Here is an 18,627-nt window from a genome sequence, read left to right on the forward strand (position 1 = left end):
GCATCTGAGTCCATGGCTCTGGGGGTGGGGGTGGCGGGGGTCTTTGATTTGTGTCCCTGTCACTTGAAAGACCCTTGACTAATGAAGACCTCCAGACACCAGAGACTGCTCTCATCCCATAGTGCAGGGAAATCTCTGTACCCAGAATGCAGGGAAAATCAGAGTATCTTGTTCATTAAATCTGCAGTGAAGTGTTTATTGAGAAACTACCAAAAACCTTGTGTGGGATAAAAAGGATTACACACTTTTCCAGGCTTCAAGTATCTCACAATCTCCAGGGGAAACAAGCCATTCACATACAGAAAGTTAAAATATGTTCCAACAACATGAGGACCACAGGTCAAAAAAACACCTGTCACGTATGCACTGGGTGCTTTCACAACCTTTCATTGTAGCTGTGATTTCATCCCAGGTTCAGAAACAAAGCAATGACGTTCAGAGGATTTATGCCACTTGCTGAGGACAAGAGTGCCGGAGAGTCCATCATGGAGGAGGCAGTATTGCCTGTACTTTTTTTTTTTTAATAAATTTATTTATTTATTTATTTATTTATTTATTTATTTATTTACGGCTGTGTTGGGTCTTCTTTGCGTTGCATGGGCTTCTCATTGCAGTGGCTTCTCTTGTTGTGGAGCACGGGCTCTAGGCATGGGGGATTCAGTAGTTGTGGCTCATGGGCTCAGTAGTTGTGGCTCATGGGCTCTAAAGCACAGGCTTAGTAGTTGTGGAGCACAGGTTTAGTTGCTCTGTGGCATGTGGGATCTTCCTGGACCAGGGCTCAAACCCATGTCCCCTTTATTGGCAGGGGGATTCTTAACCACTGCACCACCAGGGAAGTCCTGCCTGTACTTTCAGTTTCTGTAAATGGGTGCGTTAACTTTGTCCACTAGCTGTTCCCAAGTGTCTCATTTGGGCTGCTGTAACAAAAATACCATAGACTGGGGGTGGGTCTTATAAACAACAGAAATTTACTCTCCACTGTTCTGGGGGCTGGGAAATTCAAGATCAAGGTGCTGGTAGATTTGGTGTCTAGTGAGAGCCTGCTTCGTGGTTCAGAGATGACCATCTTTTCCTTGTGTGCTCACACAGTAGAAGGCATGAGGAGTGCTCAGTGATGGTTTTCACCATTTGATGATGCTGATAACATCATGTTTTAGAGAAAGAAAGATTTTGAAAGCTGGTCTTAACCTCCATCTTTATTCAAGTGTTTCTGATTTTTTTTTTTTTTTTTTACTTTCTAAAGCTACTTTATCTAAATAGACATACGCTTCTATTCTTTTATGCCATAAATAATTTTCTGGTATCTGTGATATACAGATATTACCCTATAAGTCTGTTTTTGTGAAGTGTAACCAAGTCAAAGAAATAAGTCAACAAAGCATTCCCTCTTTCTCGTCAAACACAAATTTTCTGTTCAAAAATCAAATTTTTCATTACCAGAAGACAAATGTGAAATTGAATTTCATTTGTTTCCTCCTCTTTTTTTTTAGCTTCAAGACACAGTTTAGTCTCTTTTACACTTGGTAATTTTTATTTGCAAAACATAATATCTACCATTAGCATCAGAGTTAAAGTTGATCTTAAAGCTTTAAATTCATATAACTAAATGTCCCACTGGTAAAATTTTTTTTAAGCTCTTTATTGGAATATAATTCTTTACACTCTTATACCAGCTTTTGAGGTACACCAAAGTGAATCAGCTGTATTTATACATATATCCCCATATCCCCTTGCTCCCGCGACTCACTCCTGCTCTCCCTGTCCTGGCCATCTAAGGCATCACCCATCATCGAGCTGATCTCCCTTTGTTATACAGCAATTTCCCACTAGCTATCTATTTTACAGTTGGTAGTGTATATATGTCTATGCTACTCTCTCACTTCGTCCCAGCTTCTCTTTCGCCCCCCACCCCCCAACCCCGTGCCCTCCAGTCCATTCTCTGCATCTGCATCCTTATTCTTGCCCTGTCACTGGGTTCATCAGTACCTTTTTTTTTTTTTTTTTAAATCCGTATATATGAGTTAGCATACAGTATTTGTTTTTCTCTTTCTGGCTTACTTCACTCTGTATGACAGACTCTAGGTCTATCCACCTCATTACATATAGCTCAGTTTCATTCCTTTTCATGGCTGAGTAATATTCCATTGTATATATGTGCCACATCTTCTTTATTCATTCATCTGTTGATGGGCATTTAGGTTGCTTCCATGTCCTGACTATTGTAAATAGTGCTGCAATGAACATTACGGTGTACATTTCTTTTTCGATTATGGTTTTCTCTGGGTATATGCCCAGTAGTGGGGTTACTGTATCATATGGTAGTTCTATTTTTAGTTTTTTAAGGCACCTCCAAACTGTTTTCCATAATGGATGTATCAACTTACATTCCCACCAACAGTGCAAGAGGGTTCCCTTTTCTCCACACCCTCTCTAGCATTTATTGTTTGTAGATTTTCTGATGATGCCCATTCTAACCAGTGTGAGGTGATACCTCATTGTGGCTTTGACTTGCATTTCTCTAATAATTAGTGATGTTGAGCATCTTTTCATGTGTTTGTTGGCCATCTGTATGTGTTCTTTGGAGAAATGTGTATTTAGGTCTTCCGCCCATTTGTGGAATGGGTTATTTGCTTCTCTGGTATTAAGCTGCATGAGGTGCTTGTATATTTTGGAGATTAATCCTTTGTCCGTTGCTTCATTGGCAAGTATTTTCTCCCATTTTGGTGGTCATCTTCTTGTCTTGTTTATGGTTTCTTTCGCTGTGCAAAAGGTTTTAAGTTTCTTTAGGTCCCATTTGTTTATTCTTGATTTTATTTCCATTATTCTAAGAGGTGGGTCAAAAAGGATCTTTAATCAGTAAAATATAAAAATTATCACTTTGATTTTCAAGTCAGTGATTTTTTTTAAGAATTCTTTATTTCAAAATAGCAAATCTCATTTTTTTGTATTAACTCATCCTAAGACTATGATTTAATAGCAGGTGATTAATTAGGTAATTTGTGACTCATTGTTAAGGAATACTGTGCTACCAGTAGAAAAATTATTTATAGGAGAACTTTTATTGGTATTGGAAAATGCTCATGATATATTTACAGAGAAAAAAGGAAGCTATAAAATAGCAGAATAATGTGGTGACATTTTTGTAATGCTACACACTTACATGTATATCAAAGGCATACACTGATATGTTAACCAGAGTCATCTCTGAGCCATGAGATTTTGAGGGATTTTCTTTATAATTTAACCTATTCTATTTCTCAGGGTTAATGTATTGAGTATAAATCAGTCTTAATTTTAGAAAAAAACTTGTGGAACAAACACAAACCATATAACATAGCTGGAGAGGTGAGTTTCAAAACTCCATGCTCATGACCTCTACTGATGTATCAATAAGAGGCTGGAAACGGCTCCTGGTCTGACGGCCCCTGTGGAAGAACCAGCTCATGCTCCGAGCCCCTCAGCCCCATCCTTTTATTTGTTGCCCAGTGATTAGGGGACCTCCTCTCTCTATAGGCGCTGGTGCTGGTGTCCAGCTCAGTTTCACTGACCGAGAGCCAGTGGAAACACAGCAGTCTGTTTCCAGGTAGACCCCTCGCTTCCCAGGAGGAAGAATTCAGACAAACCATGGATTTTTCAGCGCTACTTGAATTACCCGGATTGGTATTTATTTGTTTAGAATTTATACCTCCGGTCTCCACATCTCCTTCCCAGCAGGGAATTACCCAGATAATCTTGCAGCTGTGCAGACTTCTCCCCGAAGGTCATAAGCTTTGGTCCCAATGTTGGGAAACATGTGTTTCTTGTCCTCAAAAAGGGATTGTTCTTGGCTTTAAATTCCAGTACTTAGCACTTGTAAAACTGAGATAAAGCACATTGGCAGCTTTGGGACTTCCGTGAGCCAATAGCTGAGACTGGACTTTGGAACAACTAAACGGCTTCGTCCACTCTGGAACTGCTTTTGGTGTTTTCTCTGAAAATGCTTCACCGCACTCACCGTGGGTTTCTGAAGCATCTCAGACAGCCAGTCTGTTTTGCAGCCCTGCAGTGATGTCTACTTCTCACCCACGCATTCCCAGTGGTCCGAGATGATTCTGACCCTGAAAGCAGGGTAGCCCCAAGCACACAGGAAGGCCCGGGCCTGGGCCTGGATGCAGAACCTGGACCGAGGCTCTGGGGCCACACAGCTCTGCTCCCACACCTGGTGCCCCCATGACCCCATGTATGTGATTCCAAGGGGAGGCAGCTTGCCCCCAAACGTCTAACACACTCTTCCATCCTGAATTTAGACTCATTGCTTAGAAATGGGGTGAGGTTTTAAAAAATATTTCAGGGAGATATAATTTACATACACGAAGACACATGGTTCTTTGGTGTTGGCTCCATGAATTTTGCCAGTTGTGGACACCTGTGTACACTCAGGACTTGGTACAGGGTATAGGACCCTCACAGCCCAGACAGAGTCCTGTGCTCCTTCCCAGCTGAACACCCCCTGCTGCAACCCAAGGCACCCACAGTCTGACTTCAGTGGGTCAACTTTGCCAGTCCTACAGTTTCATATAAGTGGAAACATGCAATGTGTGTCAGGATTCTTTAACCCAGCATGTCTGCAATATTTACCCATGGTTGAGTGTATCAGCAGTTTATTTCTTTCCACTGTTGAGTAGAAGTCCATGAATACATCCTGCTGATGGACATTTGAGTGACTTGTACTTTGGGGTAATTATGAATAAGGCTGCTATTAACATTCTTGTACAAAACTTCTCGTGGATATATGCTTTCATTTTTCTTGGGTAAGTGCCTAAAAGCGGAATTGCTGGGTTGATATATGAATAACTTTATAAGAAATAGAATGGAGCGATTCTGAAACTGGAAATTTCTGGTAGACTCATGGCTTCTCAGAGGTGGAAGGGAACTTTGAATCCTTGGTCATTTAGCCCAACCTCATCATTTAAGACAAAGGCAGCTGAGATATAGAGGTGTGACATGCATCCGCCCCACCCCCACCCCCCTATTGGCTGTAGGTCCAATAAATAGCAGAACCAATCTCTGATTTTGTGCTTCCTTATTGAGGAATATCAGAAATTTCTTTTTGTTCCCAGTTAGGCATAGGAATTATGTCTAAATGGATGAGTTTATTTTCTTGCCTTGACCCACAGTGAAGAAAACTGAATCTGTGATAACTTTATTGAATTCACGCAGGGTTGTATTACACGTGGATTCTCACCATATCATGTTGTAGCTATAGACAAGGATGGAGATCAGGTGACTCTTTACTGCTTTGAGGGCATGTCCCGGAATTAAATTTCCCCCAAACACATAATATTGATTGGGCTTTACCTCTTGCTGAAAAAATAAATGTTGAAAAGTTTTGACCTAGTAATAGTAATTCTAGAAACTTCTCCTAAGGACATACATACAAAAGTGTGGGAGATTTAGGTAGAAAGATGTATATAACAGCAAAATAAATATAAAATTCAATCACCATAAACCCGTATGATGAATTATTAGCAGTTACAAATACATTACCAAAAAGCTATATTTTACAGCATGGTAAAATTGTGTAAAAATACTTTTGTCTACAGTATGCTTAGAAACTGTCTGAAAGAGAATAAGCAAAATAAGAATAATAATTAGCAAAGTAGCTCATGACAGCAGCCCTGACGGTGGCCTTTACGTCCTCCTTCTTACTTTTCTGGGCTTCCTGCTCCTCTGACGCGTGTTCACTGCACACCCACCCTGGGGCGGGCACCCTGCCAGGGGCTGGGAATGTAGCAGCCGCTAAAGCAAGACTTGACTCTGTGGAGCTCACGTTCCAGTTGGGGGTTGGGGGCCCAGCCAATGTGTCATTTAATAAGTAATATACATTGTATGAATAACTGGGGACGAGTGCCAAAGAGAACAATTAAGCAAAGCAGAGCGATTTGGAGGGCTGCTGGGGTGGAGGTGGAAGCTGTCATTTTAAATAAAGCTGTCAGGAAAAACCTCACTCAGAAGGTGAGGTTTCCACCAGGACCTGAGGGGGCAGGGTGTGATCTCTAGTGACATCTGGGGAAGAGTGTCCTCAACCCAGGGGCAGTGGTGCTCGGGCCCTTGGTGGGGAGCGTGGCTGGTGAGGCTGGAGCACTGTGACCAGATGCAGAGCATGAAGAGGTGAGCTCTGAGGATGGGACCGTTGTCTCACAGGGCACTTTGGCATCAGTCCTGGGTGAGATGGGTGCCTCAGAGGAAGTGGAGCACCGGTGCCCCCTGAGGTTCCTCTAGCTAGTGTATGGAGAATGGACAGGGTGTGCAGTGAAGGGGGACTAGGCAGGAGATGATGGGGCCTGGGCAGTGGATGCTGGGATGTGATTATGGTATATTTTGAAGACTTAGTCAACAGCTTTTGCTGCTGGATTGGCTGTGGGTATAAGGAAAGAAGAAGAGTCAAGGATGCCTCTGGGACTTCGAGGTCAGCCACTGGACTAAGGAGATGGGGACCATAAATGAAGAGAAAATAGAGGAGGAGGGGAGGCAAGCAGTTCCGTTTTGGAGAAGTTAAATTCAGATGCTCATAGGACTTCCCTGGTGGCACAGTGGTTAAGAATCTTCCTGCCAATGTAGGGGACATGAGTTCGATCCCTGATCTGGGAAGATCCCACATGCCGCAGAACAACTAAGCCCGTGAGCCACAACTACTGAGCCCACCTGCTGCAACTACTGAAGCCCACGTGCCTAGAGCCCGTGCTCTGCAACAAGAGAAGCCACCACAATAAGAAGCCTGAGCACTGCAACGAAGAGTAGCTCACACTTGCCCCAACTAGAGTGTGAAGAATGAAGAGCCAATGTAGCCAAAAATAATAAATTTAAATAAATAAATTTAAAAAAATGTTCAGATGCCCAGTAACATCCAACTGAGGCATCTGGGTAGGTAATTAGAGGTGCAAGTCTGAAGCTCAAGGCTCAAATCATAACCGGGGGCGCTGCTAGGGTGAAGGTGGTTTCCTAGGTCTCGAGGCTGGACAAGATCACCTGAAAAGTGAATGTGGTGAGAAAAGAGAAGCTGGTCATGGACAGAAGAGGGAACGAGCAACCCAAAATGAGCAGGGGAACCCAGAGGGCAGTGGCCAAGTGTGGGGAGTGTTTAAGGTGTGGATGACCAATCACACCAGGGGATGCTGATGGGTCAGGAGGGGAGGACACCCCGGCCAGGATTCAGAGGTGTGGATATTGCATTGTCTCTGGTACCTAATAGTGCACATAGAGTCTAGAGGTACCAAATGATTAAGTGGCAGTCGCGTCTGAGCTTGACTCACAGTCCCCTTCTTTGAGCTTGCTCAGGAGAAAATGAGAGGAGGAAATGAAGAAAACAAGGAAATCAGGTGGCACCTGGAGGGGAATATGGGCTGGGACAGGGGTTTCTCAGATGGGAGAAATGGCAGGATGTTTACAGGACGGCAGGAGTGACCCAGCAGAAAGGAAAAGTTAAAAAATATTCCACCAGTAACTGTAAGAGTTGCTAATCTAACAGATTGTCACAGCAAAGTTATCTTGATGAGAACAGAACAAAAAGGCAAGCTCAGCAAGTCGAGTCATGGAAGTGTGAGCCCCGAGTGGGCAGTGTGGTCCCCTGAGTTCTGCCTCTCGTTCTGCCCCAACTCACTGTGGACCCCGGACAGTCATTCAGCCTCCGAGTCCCTGTTTCTCTAATGATGCAATGAAGAGTTGAGATTGGACTGTCCTAGCTCACATGCTCCACCATAACCACTGAACGGCCCCCCAATGTGCTGTCAGCTCCTCACTGTCCCTGCAACCAGAACCCCTCTATCCATCCCATAACTGTGTGTGAAACGTACATCCCCGCAGGGAGAGAGTTCCAGGACTTCTGTGCTCAGCTGGGAGAGAGATCCTTAGGAGCAGCCGAGACTCACCCAACATCTTGGGAAAGTTTTCACAAAGACCTGGGATCAATGTCTTATCAAAGTCAACCCTCAAATCTTGAGGCCCTAATAAACCCAGAATGGGGTGAGGTCAAGTGAATGTTCGACAGCTGAACGAAGGAGAGGGTTTAAAGGGCTCTTGCCACTTATTTACAAAACAGAAACAGACTCACAGACTTAAAGCATGACCTTATGGTTGCCAAGGTGGAGAGCTGGGCAGGCGGGGGATAGATTGGGAGTTTGGGATTGACATATACACAATGCTATATTTAAAATAGATCACCCACAAGGACCTACTATATAGCACAGGGAACTCTGCTCAATACTCTGCAATAACCCAAGTGGGAAAAAAATTTGAAAAAGAAGAGAGACATGTATATGTGCAACTGAACCATTTTGCTGTACACCTGAAACTAACACAACATTGTTAATCAGCTATACGCCAATATAAAATAAAAAGTGAAATAAACAAAAGAAATACTAAAGGAAGTTAAAAAATAAATAAAACACAGCTACTCAAGCTGATAAAAATTGTTAAAAAATAAATAAATAAAGGGCTCTTGCCTTGGAGTTGTCAGGACCTTCCCCAGGAGGCACTCATGGCTGGCGTGGATTCCGACATGAGTAGGAAAGATGTAGCTGAGGGGCCAGCTGGGGGCTAAGGGACTCCAACTCTCGGGTTGAGTGGAGCTCCCTGACAAGCCATGATTACACCTTTTGTTTTGTTACTGTGTGCTCCTTTTCCTGTTAATGATCTTTTTACGTGTTAATTTTTATTTATTTGTATTGAAGTATAGTTGATTTACAATATCGTGTTAATTTCTGTTGTACAGCAAAGTGATTCAGTTATACATTTATATACATTCTTTTTTGTAATAAATAAATAAATAAATTTATTTATTTTTATTTATTTTTTTGTCTGCGTTGTGTCTTTGTTGCTGCGTGCAGGCTTTCTCTAGTCGCGGCGAGCAGGGGCTATTTGTTGCATTGCAAAGACTTCTCATTGCGGTGGCTTCTCTTGTTGCAGAGTATGGATTCCAGGCGCATGGGCTTCAGTAGTTGCAGCATGCAGGCTCAGTAGTTGCAGCACGCAGGCTCTAGAGCACAGGCTCAGTAGCTGTGGCTCACTGGCTTAGTTGTGCCATGGCATGTGGGATCTTCTCGGCCCAGGGATCAAACCCGTGTCCCCTGCATTGGCAGGTGGATTCTTTAAGTTTTTAAAAAATTTTATTTATTTATTTTTAAAGTGTACAATTTGATGTATTTTTTCTTATTAGTAATGTATATATGGCAATCCCAATCTCCCAGTTCCTCCCACCCCAACCCCCGCTTTCCCCACTTGGTGTCCATATGTTTGTCCTCTACATCTGGGTCTATATTTCTGCCTTGTAAACTGGTTAATTTGTATCATTTTTCTATATTCCACATATATGTGTTAATATATGATATTTGTTTTTCTCTTTCTGACTCACTTCACTCTGTATGACAGTCTCTAGGCCCATCCATGTCTCTACAAATGTTCCAATTTTGTTCCTTTTCACGGCTGAATAATATTCCATTGTGTATAAGTACCACATCTTTATCCGTTCATCTATTGATGGACATTTAGGTTGCTTCCATGTCCTGGCTATTGTAAATAGTGCTGCAATGAACATTAGGGTGCATGTGTCTTTTTGAATTATGGTTTTCTCAGGGTATATGTCCAGTAGTGGGATTACTGGGTCATATGGTAACTCTATTTTTAGTTTTTCAAGGAGCCTCCATACTGTTCTCCATAGTGGCTGTATCAGTTTACATTCCCACCAACAGTGCAAGAGCGTTCCCTTTTCTCCACACCCTCTCCAGCATTTACTGTTTGTAGATTTTCTGATGATGTCCATTCTAACTAGTGTAAGGTGATACCTCATTGTAGTTTTGATTCACATTTCTCTAATAATTAGTGATGTTGAGCAACTTTTCATGTGCCTCTTGGTCATCTGTATGTCTTCTTTGGAGAAATGCCTATTTAGGTCTTCTGCTCATTTTTTGATTGGGTTGTTTTTTTGATATTGAGCTGCATAAACTGTTTATATATGTTGGAGATTAATCCTTTGTTGATTCGTTTGCAAATATTTTCTCCCATTCTGAGGGTTGTCTTTTCATCTTGCTTATAGTTTCTTTTGCTGTGCAGGAGCTTTTAAGTTTCATTGTCACACATTTATTTTTGTTGTAATTTCCATTACTCTAGGAGGTGCATCAAAAAAGATCCTGCTGTGATTTATGTCAAAGAGTATTCTTCCTATGTTTTTCTCTAAGAGTTTTATAGTGTCTGGCCTTACATTTAGGCCTTTAATCCATTCGGAGTTTATTTTTGTGTATGGTGTTTGGGAGTGTTCTAATGCCATTCTTTTACATGTAGCTGTCCAGCTTTCCCAGCACCACTTATTGAAGAGGCTGCCTTTTCTCCATTGTATATCCTTGCCTCCTTTGTCATAGATTAGTTGATCATAGTTTATCTCTGGGCTTTCTATCCTGTTCCATTGATCTATATTTCTGTTTTTGTGCCAGTACCATATTGTCTTGATTACTGTAACTTTGTAGTACAGTCTGAAGTCAGGGAGTCTGATTCTTCCAGCTCCATTTTTTTCCTCTAAAGATTGCTTTGGCTATTCAGGGTCTTTTGTGTCTCCATGCAAATTTTAGGATTTTTTTGTTCTAGTTCTGTAAAAAATGCCATTGGTAATTTGATCAGGATTGCATTGAATCTGTAAATTGCTTTGGGTAGTATAGTCATTTTCACAATGTTGATTTTTCCAATCTAAGAACATGGTATATCGCTCCATCTGTTTGTGTTGTCTTTGATTTCTTTCATTAATATGTTATAGTTTTCTGAGTATGGTCTTTTACCTCTTTAGTTAGGTTTATTCCTAGGTATTTTATTCTTTTTGTTGCAATGGTGGATGGAATTGTTTCCTTATTTTCTCTTTCTGGTCTTTCATTGTTAGTGTATAGAAATGCAAAAGATTTCTGTGTGTTAATTTTGTATCCTGCAAATTTACCAAATTCATTGACTAGTTCAAGTAGTTTTCTGGTGGCATCTTTAGGATTTTCTATGTATAGTATCATGTCATCTGCAAACAGGGACAGTTTTACTTCTTTTCCAATTTGGATTCCTTTTATTTCTTTTTCTTCTCTGATTGCTGTGGCAAAGACTTCCAAAATTATGTTGAATAGTAGTGGCAAAAGTGGACATCCTTGTCTTGTTCCTGATCTTAGAGGGAATGCTTCCAGTTTGTCACCATTGAGAAGGATGTTTGCTGTGGGTTTGTCATATATGGCCTTTATTATGTTGAGGTAGTTTCCCTCTATGCCCACCTTCTGCAGAGTTCTTATCATAAATGGGTGTTGAATTTTGTCGAAAGCTTTTTCTGCATCTATTGAGATGATCATGTGGTTTTTATCCTTCAATTTGTTAATATGGTGTATCACATTGATTGATTTGCGTGTATTGAAGAATCCTTGCATTCCAGGGATAAACTCCACTTGATTATGGTGTATGATCCTTTGAATGTGTTGTTGGATTCTGTTTGCTACTATTTTGTTGAGGATTTTTGCTTTAAATTTATCAATGATATTGGTCTGTAATTTTCTTTTTTTGTAGTATCTTTGTCTGGTTTTGGTATCAGGGTGATGATGGCCTCAAAGAATGAGTTTGGGAGTGTTCCTCCCTCTGCAATTTCTTGGAAGAGTTTGAGAAGGATAGGTGTTAGCTCTTCTCTCAATGTTTGATAAAATTCACCTGTGAAGCCACCTGGTCCTGGACTTTTGTTTGTTGGAAGATTTTTAGTCACAGTTTCAATTTCATTTCTTGTGATTAGTCTGTTCATATTTTCTATTGCTTCCTAATTCAGTCTTAGAAGTTTGTACCTTTCTAAGAATCTGTCCATTTCTTCCAGGTTGTCCATTTTATTAGCATATAGTTGCTTGTGGTAGTCTCTTACAGTGCTTTTTATTTCTGCGGTGTCTGTTGTAGCTTCTCCTGTTTCATTTCTAATTTTGGCAGGAGGATTTTTAACCACTGTGTCACCAGGGAAGTCCATCTATGTTCTTTCTTTAAATATTCTTTTCCATTGTGGTTTATTATAGGATACTGAATACAGTTCTCTGTGCTATACAGTAGGACCTTATTTTTTATCTAGCCAGTGAACTTTTTGTTTCACTGCTTTACTTACTGCTACATGATCTTGACCAACTCAAGTAACCTCTTTGAGAATCACTTCTTTCATCTCTAAAATGGGCACAAAATGAAGTCTTTCAGGATGGAGAGAAGGTTAACATTTGATGATTTGTAGAAAAGCACTTTGTGATGTATAAGGGCCATAGGATAGTTGGTTCCCTGTTTCAATGAATATTGGTTTTCTAGGTGCTGTTTTTATTCATGTCAACTGGGAAATTTGGGAAGTAGTTTAACTAAAAGTGTGGCTTAGAATCAGGGACAAAAGTAACCAACCAGAAGTGCTACATGTGGGCTGAATCTAGAAAGCCATCTTGGTCACAGGTGGCGAGTCCATTAGGAGAACATGCCCACCTGTGACAGCTCTGCCAAGGACCTCGTCTTCCAGGTGGGGGGAGAGCCATGTATCGCTGCTGGCATCAGGCTCAGAATTACCCAGAGACTTCCCTTCCTTGATGGACAGCCGTTAGATTCGCCTCCTGGAGAATCCTAGGTCCCCCTCCCCACAGTTGCCATATGAGGAGGGAAACACATTTCCTGAAAGGACTCCCTGAATCCTGCTTTTTGGCCCAGCTCTTTGGTACTTTTGCCCTGGCCGATGGATCACGTAGGAGAAATGAGCAGCTTTTCTGATGGTGTAACTGATATTTCTTTATCCCAGGAACCTGTTTTGGTGCAAAACTTATAGCACAAAAGTTCAAAACTCAAAAATAACAACAACAACAAAAAAGTTGCACATATTTTTTTAAATTAATTAATTAATTTTAGTTTTTATTGGTTGCATTGGGGCTTTGGGGCTTTGTTGCCTGCACAACAGGCTTTCTCTAGTTGTGGAAATCAGGGGCTGCTCTTCGCTGCGGTGCACAGGCTTCTCACTGCGGTGGCTTCTCTTGTTACGGAGCACAAGCTCTTGGCGCATGGGCTTCAGTAGTTGTGGCACACAGGTTTAGTTGCTCCAGAGCATGTGGGATCTTTCCCGGACCAGGGCCTGAACCCCTGTCCCCTACATTGGCAGGCAGATTCTTAACCACTGTGCCCCCCAGCTGCACATACTTTAAAGGCATTTTATAACTACTTTACACAATATGTATTTATAATACACTAATTCTTCCCAAATTCTCATTATTGTAAATGAAGATGGTTCCAGGTATTTTTCCAGTTCAAGGGTAGCCAATTTCAGTTCAATCTACTCTGACATCAAACTCCTAGAAAAGTTGAGCTTTTCTATCAGCAGGTATATTTTAAGAGCTCAATTGATTAATATAAAATAATGTTTAGATTTGTGAATGTGGTTTCATCAGCAAGACAAGTTTCTGCAACTTTCTCTGATTGCTCTAATTAAAGTCACTTTACTGAATATTCAGGAATTTCCCAAATGACCCTAAGGTTGATTTGATCTTTACTGAATGGGATAGGAAGACCAGCCAGGAAGGCTTGGTCATCTAACCACTTCTCAGAGGTCACTGGGGACATTTTTATTTCTCCAAAGTCTCCCTTCACATCCTTTTTTTTTTAAAGATTTATTTAGTATTATTTTATTTATATATTTTTGGCTTTATTGGGTCTTCATTGCTGTGTGCAGACATTCTCTAGTTGTGGCGAGTGGGAGCTTCTCTTGTTGCAGAGCATGGGCTCTAGGCACACGAGCTTCAGTAGTTGCAGCAGCACAAGCGCTCAGTAGTTGTGGCTCATGGGCTCTAGGGCACAGGCTCAGTAGTTGTGGCACACAGGCTTAGTTGCTCCGAGGCATGTGGGGTCTTCCTGGACCACGGATCAAACCCATGTCCCCTGCATTGGCAAGCGGATTCTTAACCACTGCACCACCAGGGAAGTCCTCCCCTCACCTTCAAATGCACACTTCTCTGCTCCTTCTTAACCAGCAAGGTATTGGCTTAAAAAATTATCTTATTCATTAACTCAGCAAATGTTTACCGAGCACATCCTATGTTTTGGGCACCTTGTTACAATGGGACTGAGACATCATACCACATGGTCAGGCAGCAGGCGGTGGCATCACCACATGCCATGTTAAGGAAGTTTGGGGTGGGGCAAATTGGAGGATGCCCCAACTCAGCCTTGGGGAGTTGGAGACTTTGTAGAGAGAGCAATACTAAAGCGGAGCAGGATCCTATGGTCCTCACCCCACCCCACCCCATGTCCTCAGCCTGCCTTTTGTCTGTGGAAAAACTTTAGCCAAAGAATAAGTTTAATCAGAGAAGTGAGAAAACGCAGAAACAAAGGGAAATAGTCAAAGGAGACCAAAAAATAATAGTTTAGTCAGTAAGCAAAGTCAAGGACCTTTAGTTCCTCTTCAAGGGCCATAGATAATATTCTGACCATATACTGTGAGCTGTCTTGTAGATACTGAAACCCGCACCAGGTGGAAGACGTTAACTACTTGATGACCAGGCTGTAGCCATGACATAAGCTGCCATAATTCTGAGAACTGGCCTCAAGGAAATGGAAACAAACTGACCCTGGACCTCAAGATTAACTGTATCTAAAACAATCAAGATGACACTGATCAGACCACCAATGACCAATTTCAAGATGACTGTCAGAGCCGCCTGTGCTGTTCTGCATGTAGCCCCCTCCCTCTGCCTATAAAAGCTCTTGTCCACTGATTGTAAGTAGGTAAGTGAGGGGGAAGTCAGCCTTTGGGCAGGCATCTGCCCTCCCCCCACCTCCACCCCTGGTTGCCAGCATCCAAAATAAAGCAAACTTTCCTTTCCACCAAGCTGGCCTTTTTATTGGCTTTTGAGCGGCAAGCAGCTGGACCCCATTTTCTGTTACAGTACGGAGCTTGGGGACCTGACAGACAGGCAGGCATCAGCAAGGGTATAAGGACTGGGCAGAGGCAGAGAGGGGACAGGGCTCACTGGGTGGGGACTCCGTGTGCCAAGGTGCCAGTAGAGTCAGGCACGGAGCTGGCAGTGTGGCCACCATGGGGTCTGACCGGGGGCGTGAGAGTGGGGGCTGGGAAGTGGGCAGGGACAGATCCTGGGAGCTGCAGGCCAGGTCGAAAGGACAAAAACCGAAAGTCACAGAGGAATAAAGCAGGACGTGGTCACCATTATCAGGCAAGAGCCAGGAGGAACTTAACCCGGCAGAAGCGAGGGTGGAGAAAAGAGGCCAGTTCCAGAGACAGAGGAGAGAATTGGCAGGGCTTGCAATGGTTGGTGGGATTCTCCCCTGGAGTGCTGGGGACCCTTCATGGGAAGGGGGAAGTTCCAAGCCCTGAGATGTTGAGCTCAGCCATGATCATTTTGAGCTGGATCCGCCTGTGTGATAACAGCGACTTAGCAGCTGAGATGAGGGATTGGCTGCCTTTTTCCTGGTGGTGCACCTGCCACCTCAGCCAGTGGACATTTGCAGCTGTTAATTAAATGCATGAGCAAGTGAAGGACTAAGTGGGTGGGTCCAGAGGAAGACAGTCAGTTGACATTTGTATACAACTTGGACGTGCAGAGATACCAAGGCCTGCAGGGGCCGACATCCCAGCAAGGGTTTGTGCCTAAGAAGAGACGGCCTCCTGGGCATGGTCTCAGGGATCCACCTTGGAGAGTCAGGCAGACGAGGGGTCCTGGGGGGAGAGGGAGAGGGCCAGAGGCGTCGGGGGAGAACGCCCAGTGCTGCAAGGAACGGTGAGAGTGAAAACTGAGAAGGGCCACTGGCTGTCATAAGGCGGAGGCTGTGATGATTTTTGTGAAGCAGTCAGGGTGGCAGAAAGAAGCCCTGCCCTTCAATCTGCCCTTTGATCCATGACTGCAGACAGCAAGTAGCACCCTGTTATAGAAACAGAGGGAAAGGTAGCCAGACTCAGCCTTTGGCAGACACCTGCAAGGGGAGAGGAAGAGGGAACAGGTAGGGAGGCTGATCCATCTCTCGAGCCCCTATCTCTGGCTCAAGGTGATGCGATGGTCTCGGGCTTCCCAGAGGAGCCCAGCGGCTCCCACATTCTTGAACCAAGGCAAAGCCAAACACAAGGGCAGAGGACACCACCAGGAATGTTTTGTTGTTAATTTTTTTGCAGTTGAATCATATTGGCAAAATTGTTTCCAAGTTGCTCAAATATAGACGGAGAAGCTCAGTGTTTTGCTGGAGGTTCGCATTCTTCTGGTATGACATCACGTGGCTTGTGTCACCAGTTAAAGCATCATCAATAAAGCAAACGTTCAACTCTGGATGTTGAAAAAATATACTTCCCCTCAAAAGATAATAAAGGATGGGGAAATCAAATCAGTTCTAACCTGGAGACTCTGGCGAATTTGACAATCTCATTAGTGGCTACTTAGGGCATGTCTTGAAAACAAAAAAGGGTAGGAAAAAAACCTCTGTTCGTCCCTGGCATTTATCTTTTAGGCTAAGTGGATTCTGAGAAAATGCTGAGAGGGTTTAACTCTAGAGAAGTGAAACACAAATGTCAGAGGAAAACAATGCCAGGGTTTTGGAACGATACTACATGTCTGAACCAGAATTCTTTAAAAAAAAAAACAAAACTCTCCTGTGACTTCCTATGTTTCTTTGTTTCCGAACTGCATAAAAGAATGTTTTCTTAAGAGCAAATATGTAAAAAGAAACAGGAATGACTATTGGCTGACCCAGGAAATTTTCTCCCAACAAGCATGTGCACTAGGACTCCTAACTAAACCTGGTGCTGCCCCTTGAGATCATGTAGTCAATCAAGCACTGGCTCTATGGTAACTATGTCAAATCTCCTCTTCTCTCCAGAGATACAAGGGTGGAATAAAAGAAGGGAGATAAGCAAATGTTGAAGCAGAACCATTTGTTCTGTGGTGCAAAGCAGAAAACCAGGCAAGAGCTGGGTGGGTGCAGAATCACAGGACCTAAGATGCTGAACAAGATGGCACCATGGAGGTTCCTTAAGGTCAACTCTTCTGCTAAGGCTGCTTGATGCTACACCAACCTGGTTCAAACCCTCTCATCAAGCTGATAGTGGTCACTAATAAACACAGACATTCTTCCTGGATTTTTCTTTTCCAAATGAACATTTCATGGAATACTTTACTTTTTGGCTTCCAAGGTTCATGTTGTGCCAGCCCCACTGGCGACTCCTTTGCTCTCCTTTACTTCTTCCATCTCTCCTTGTCTTGTAAATGCAGAATGTCCCCTTCTCTTGTCCTTCCAAACACTCTTCCTGGGTGATCTCATCCAGTTCACTGATTTAAATCCCATTTAACTTTTGATGAATCCCCAACCAATAACCCTGATGTTACCTCTTCCTAGACTTCATATACTCTTTACACCAAGGTGTGGATGTTATCCTTGGTGTCAAAAAATCCTGTTTACCTTATGTCCAAATAGATGTGAAACTGGCCACTCCTTCTGTGCCATTGACCCAACAGGCATCTTCATGTTTCATTTGGGTAACTAAGCAGATTTCAGCTTCTGACTCTTGCCCCTCTGAAATCTAATCTCCCCTCTAGCCCTCAGAGCAAATAGAAATCAGCTTAAAATCCACCAATGCCTTCCCATAGAATATAAAATAAACCCTACCCCTCTCCCGAGGATAGGTCCCTCTCTGTATCCCCACCTCATCTCACATCACTCTCCCCACCTCCGATTCTACATGCTCTGGCAACACTGAGTTTTGGAAGATGCTTGTTTCAGCCTCAAGGTCTTTAGGTGATGGTTTCCTCTACTTGTCACACTTCCCATAATCTGTGCTGTTCTGGCTCATTCTATGTTATTCAGAATCAGTTTAAATGTGACCTTCCTTGAGACACCTTCTAAAGTGGTGCCTCCACCTTGGACCTCTGTTTCCATCTTTGTCCAGCACTGATTTCCCTCCGAATTCAGTTATGCATTGATTTGCTTTTCTGTCTACATAAGGATGTGCTATCTTCTACATGAAAAGATGCCTGTCTGTCTGTTCAGGGCGTAGGATGGCCCTTCGCGCAAAGAGGAAACCCTGCAAATGTTTGTTGAGCAATTGTTGACTCAGAGACCAGCTCATGGACATCCCTCCTGGACTCTGCTTCCTGGGGCTTAACTCGGATAAGATGTTGAAGATTTGGCCTTGATTCAACATGACTGTGAAAGTTCCAACAAGTGGAACAAAGTTCAAGTTACATTTGAAGGTGTTTTCTTTAATTTAATGAATGAGTTTCAGATTTGTTTTTCTGGAACTTTCACAGCAGAAGTCATTCCAAATTTCAAATTAATTCCACCTTTATTTGCCCTTCCATCTCACCTTTCACCTCGCTGGATCTGAAAGTCAGGAGAATGCCTTTCAGTTCTGAAACTGGCTTTCTCTTCCTCTTCAACATTCATGGAAGTGATGAATACAGACAATTTTCATGCAGAACGATAGAGCATAATAAGCGATTTTTTCCCCGAATCACTGTTATTACCTATTTAACTGAAGTCAATCCTTAATTGTGTCTTCAAATCAAAGTCCATTTACCTATAGAGACAGAATGAAGATTGGGGTCTCCTGGGGCAGGGGTGGGGTGAAGGTTGACTGCAAATGACATA

Source organism: Hippopotamus amphibius, chromosome 12 (genome assembly GCF_030028045.1).
Source record: "Hippopotamus amphibius kiboko isolate mHipAmp2 chromosome 12, mHipAmp2.hap2, whole genome shotgun sequence".
NCBI classification, from domain to species: domain Eukaryota; kingdom Metazoa; phylum Chordata; class Mammalia; order Artiodactyla; family Hippopotamidae; genus Hippopotamus; species Hippopotamus amphibius.